We start from the raw sequence: 6081 nt of genomic DNA, 5'->3' as shown, positions 1-6081 counted from the left end.
ATTTTGGGCGTTCAGCGCCAGAACCATGCTCTGTTCTGGCGTTGAACGCCAGATAGGTGCTTCCTCCAGGGTGTGATTTTTTTTCTGCTGTTTTTAATTCCGTTTTCAATTTTTAATATTTATTTTGTGACTCCACATGATCATGAACCTAATAAAACATGAAAAACCATGAAAGTAAATAAAAGTTGGGTTGCCTCCCAACAAGCGCTTCTTTAATGTCCTTAGTTGGACCTTGCTGAGCTTTTAATCTAGCTTCAACCTTGAGCACTCTTGCTCAACATTGCCTTCAAGATAGTGCTTGATTCTCTGTCCATTAACAATGAACTTCTTGTCAGATTCAATATCTTGAAGCTCTACATAACCATATGGTGATACGCTTGTAATCACGTATGGTCCCCTCCACCGGGATTTCAATTTCCCGGGGAATAGCCTGAGTCTAGAGTTGAACAGCAGAACCTTCTGTCCTGGTTCAAAGATTCTAGATGACAGCTTTCTGTCATGCCATTTTTTTTATTTCTCTTTATAAAGCTTGGCATTTTCGAAAGCTGTGAATCTGAACTCCTCTAGCTCATTTAGCTGGAGCAATCTTTTTTCTCCTGCTAATTTGGCATCAAAGTTTAGGAATCTGGTTACCCAGTAGGCCTTATGTTCCAGTTCCACGGGCAGGTGACATGCCTTACCATACACGAGTTGGTATGGAGAGGTCCCTATAGGGGTCTTGAATGCTGTTCTGTAAGCCCACAGAGCATCATCCAAGCTCCGTGCCCAATCCTTTCTACGGATATTTACTGTCCGTTCCAGGATTCTCTTTAATTCTCTGTTAGACACTTCAGCTTGCCCATTAGTTTGTGGATGATATGGAGTAGCCACCTTGTGGCGAATCCTATACCGAACCATGGTAGAGTAAAGCTGTTTATTGCAGAAGTGAGTGCCCCCATCACTGATTAGTATTCTAGGGACACCGAACCTGCTAAAGATATGTTTCTGGAGGAACTTCAGCACCGTTTTAGTATCATTGGTGGGTGTGGCAATGGCCTCAACCCATTTTGATACATAATCAACTGCCACCGGAATATAAGTATTTGAGTATGATGGTGGGAAAGGTCCCATGAAGTCAATTCCCCATACGTCAAACAACTCAATCTCCAAGATTCCTTGTTGAGACATGGCGTAACCATGAGGAAGATTGCCAGCTCTTTGGCGACTGTCACAGTTACGTACAAACTCTCGGGAATCTTTATAGAGTGTGGGCCAATAGAAGCCACATTGGAGGACCTTGGTGGCTGTTCGCTCACCTCCGAAATGGCCTCCATATTGAGATCCGTGGCAATGCCACAGGATCCTCTGTGCTTCTTCTCTAGGCACACACCTACGGATAATTCCGTCTGCACATCTCTTAAAGAGATAAGGTTCATCCCACAAGTAGTACTTTGCATCAGTAATTAATTTTTTCTTCTGTATCCTGTTGTACTCTTTGGGTATGAACTTTGCAGCTTTATAGTTTGCAATATCGGCAAACCATGGTGTTTCCTGAATGGCAAACAAGTGCTCATCTGGAAACGTCTTAGAGATCTCAAGATAGGGGAGGGGCGTCCCTTCTACTGGCTCTATCCGTGATAGATGATCAGCCACTTGGTTTTCTGTCCCTTTTCTGTCTCTTATTTCTATATCAAACTCTTGCAGAAGCAACACCCATCTAATGAGCCTGGGTTTTGAATCCTGCTTTGTGAGAAGATATTTAAGAGCAGCATGATCAGTATACACAATCACTTTTGATCCTACTAAGTATGATCTAAACTTGTCAATGGCGTAAACCACTGCAAGTAATTCTTTTTCTGTGGTTGTGTAGTTTTTTTGGGTATCATTTAGAATGCGACTAGCATAATAAATGACATGCAGAAGCTTGTCATGCCTCTGTCCCAATACTGCACCAATGGCGTGATCACTAGCATCACACATTAGCTCAAATGGTAACGTCCAGTCTGGTGCAGAAATGACTGGTGCTATGACCAGCTTAGCTTTCAGCGTTTCAAACGCCTGCAGGCACTCTGTGTTAAACACAAATGGCGTGTCAGCAGCTAGCAGATTGCTTAGAGGTTTTGCAATTTTTGAAAAATCCTTTATAAACCTCCTATAGAATCCTGCAAGACACAAGGAAAACTCAAGAACACTTTGAAGACTCACAAGAACACCAAACTTAAAATTTTTAGAAAACCAACTAAAATTTTCGAAAACCAAAGGGAAATCAACAAGAACACCAAACTTAAAGTTTGGCACAGGATTTAATAGAAAAAAATATTTTTGAAAAAGATTTTAAAAATATAATAGCCAATTACCATGAACATAGACACCACGTTCTAACTAATTGAGCTATAAATTTAAAGTGTTTTAACAAGGGATAAATAATAAAAGACTCTAAACCAAAAAAAGAAAAATTTTTCCTAATCTAAGCAACAAAATAAACTGTTAGTTGTCCAAACACGAACAATCCCCGGCAACGGCGCCAAAAACTTGGTGCACTAATTATGAATCACACTTTTCACAACTAGTACCACTTACCAGCAAGTGCACTCGGTCGTCCAAGTAATACCTTACGTGAGTAAGGGTCGAATCCCACGGGGATTGTTGGTTTGAAGCAATCTATGGTTATCTTATAAATCTTAGTTAGGAAGTCAATTATATTAATCAGTTGAATTGCGAATAACCAAGAGAGCATAAATTAAAGGTTACTTGTTGCCAAAGCGGAAATATGAAATGAAAGCTTTCGACTCCGCTGGATCTCGTATTGATTTCTTCCAAGTCTAAATTGCGTATATTAGAGGCGTCGATTCAATGGAAGTCTAATCCGCTACTTCTTCTGCTAAGCTAGGCAAAGGAGTAAGAATAATGAAAGGAGGAGCTAAGTCATTCTACAAGCCGTGATGCTTTCATCTTTCTTAGTATTTACACGACCTTACCTAGGAAAGGTTATTGAAAGCTAGGAGTCAGTTTGATATTCTAATAATCCCATCCCGATCTATGTTGGAGTTTTGGAGATGCTTTGTCTTCTGAATCTCTGCTTTACTCTGTCTTCTGATTCACGCACGCACGTCCTCCTATGGCAAGCTGTATGTAGGGGGTCATCGTCGTCAATGACTACATCCCATCCTCTCAGTGAAGAATATGCTCACATGCTCTGTCACAGCACGGCTAATCATCTGTCGGTTCTCGATCATACTGGAATAGGATTCTTCATCCTTTTGCGTCTGTCACTAACGCCCAGCACTCGCGAGTTTGAAGCTTGTCACAGTCATTCGATCATTGAATCCTACTCGGAATACCACAGACAAGGTTTAGACTTTCCGGATTCTCATGAATGCTGCCATCAGTTCTAGCTTATACCACGAAGATTCTAATTAAGAGATCTAAGAGATACTCATTCAATCGGATATAGAACGGAGGTGGTTGTCAGGCACACGTTCTTGGGTTGAGAAAGGTGATGAGTGTCACGGATCATCACCTTCATCACAGTTAAGCGCGAATGAACATCTTAGGTAGGAACAAGCGTGTTTGAATGGAAAACAGAAGTACTTGCATTAATTCATCGAGACACAGCAGAGCTCCTCACCCCCAACAATGGAGTTTAGAGACTCATGCCATCAAAGAGTACAAAGTTCAGATCTAAAAATGTCATGAGATGTAAAATAAGTCTCTAAAAGTTGTTTAAATACTAAACTAGTAGCCTAGGTTTACAGAAAATGAGTAAACTCTGATAGATGGTGCAGAGATCCACTTCTGGAGCCCACTTGGTGTGTGCTAGGGCTGAGACTTAAGCAATTCACGTGCATAAGGCTGTTTTGGGCGTTCAACGCCAGGTTTGGGTCCATTTCTGGCGTTGAACTCCAACTTTTGATCCTTTTCTGGCGCTGGATGCCAGAATTGGGCAGAGAACTGGCATTGAACGCCGGTTTACGTCATCTATCCTCATGCAAAGTATAAACTATTATATATTGCTGGAAATCCCTGGATGTCTACTTTCCAACGCAATTGGAAGCACGCCATTTCGAGTTCTGTAGCTCCAGAAAATCCACTTTGAGTGCAGGGAGGTCAGAATCCAACAGCATCAGCAGTCCTTTTTCAGCCTGAATCAGATTTTTGCTCAGCTCCTTCAATTTCAGCCAGAAAAATACCTGAAATTACAGAAAAACACACAACTCATAGTAAAGTCCAGAAATATGAATTTTTCCTAAAAAATAATGAAAATAAACTAAAAACTAACTAAAATATACTAAAAATTATATGAAATTAACCCCAAAAAGCGTATAAAATATCCGCTCATTAGATGGCTACTCAGGCTATAACCAGATTGCAGTAGATCCCCAGGATCAAGAGAAAACAGCATTCACATGTCCATCTGGAGTGTTTGCTTATAGAAGGATGCCATTTGGGCTGTGTAATGCACCTGCAACCTTCCAGAGATGCATGCTCTCTATTTTCTCTGATATGGTGGAAAAATTTTTGGAAGTCTTCATGGATGACTTCTCAGTATATGGAGACTCATTCAGCTCCTGTTCAGACTGGACATTACCATTTGAGCTAATGTGTGATGCCAGTGATCACGCCATTGGTGCAGTGCTGGGGCAGAGGCATGACAAGCTTCTGCACGTCATTTATTATGCTAGCCGCGTTTTAAATGATGCCCAGAAGAATTACACAACCACATAAAAAGAATTACTTGCAGTGGTTTATGCTGATCTCAAATATCTACTCACAAAGCAGGATTCAAAACCCAGGCTCATAAGATGGGTGTTGCTTCTGCAAGAGTTTGATATAGAAATAAGAGACAGAAAAGGGACAGAGAACCAAGTGGTTGATCATCTGTCTCGGATAGAGCCAGTAGAAGGGACGTCCCTCCCCTCTCCTAAGATCTCTGAGACTTTTCCGGATGAGCATTTATTTGCCATTCAGGAAACACCATGGTTTGCAGACATTGCAAACTATAAAGCTGCAAGGTTCATACCCAAAGAGTACAACAGGCAACAAAAGAAAAAATTAGTTACTGATGCAAAGTACTACTTGTGGGATGAACCCTATCTCTTTAAGAGATGTGCAGACGGAATAATCCGGAGATGTGTGCCTAGAGAAGAAGCACAGAGGATCCTATAGTATTGCCATGGATCACAATATGGAGGCCATTTCAGAGGTGAGCGAACAGCCACCAAGGTCCTCCAATGTGGCTTCTATTGACCCACACTCTATATAGATTCCCGAGAGTTCGTACGTAACTGTGACAGTTGCCAAAGAGCTGGTAATCTGCCTCATGGTTACGCCATGCCTCAACAAGGAATCTTGGAGATTGAGTTGTTTGACGTATGGGGAATTGACTTCATGGGACCTTTTCCACCATCATACTCAAACACTTATATTCTGGTGGCCGTTGACTACGTATCAAAATGGGTAGAGGCCGTTGCCACACGCACCAATGATACTAAAATAGTGCTGAAGTTCCTCCAAAAATATATCTTCAGCAGGTTTGGGGTCCCTAGAGTACTAATCAGTGATGGGGGCACTCACTTCTGCAACAAATAGCTTTACTCTGCCATGGTCTGGTGTGGGATTCGCCATAAGGTGGCGACTCCATATCATCCACAGACTAATGGACAAGCTGAAGTCTCCAACAGAGAGCTAAAAAGAATCCTAGAACGGACTGTAAGTACCCGTAGAAAGGATTGGGCAAGAAGCTTGGATGATGCTCTGTGGGCATACAGAACAGCATTCAAGACTCCTATAGAGACCTCTCCATACCAACTTGTGTATGGTAAGGCATGTCACCTGCCCGTGGAACTGGAACATAAAGCCTATTGGGCAACCAGATTCCTAAACTTTGATGCCAAATTAGCTGGAGAAAAAAGATTACTCCAGCTAAATGAACTAGAGGAATTCAGATGCACTGCTTTCGAAAATGCCAAGCTTTATAAAGAAAAATAAAAAAAAATGGCATGACAGGCATGACAGCCTGAAGTCAAAGGGCCCCTTATCGGACTCGGATCTCAATTTGTTGTCTTGGAAAACAGGACCAAGTTTCTAAGATCTACTGTCGAA

The sequence above is a fragment of the Arachis ipaensis genome, chromosome B10 (genome assembly GCF_000816755.2).
Source record: "Arachis ipaensis cultivar K30076 chromosome B10, Araip1.1, whole genome shotgun sequence".
Lineage (NCBI taxonomy): Eukaryota > Viridiplantae > Streptophyta > Magnoliopsida > Fabales > Fabaceae > Arachis > Arachis ipaensis.
This window is presented reverse-complemented; position numbering follows the sequence as displayed.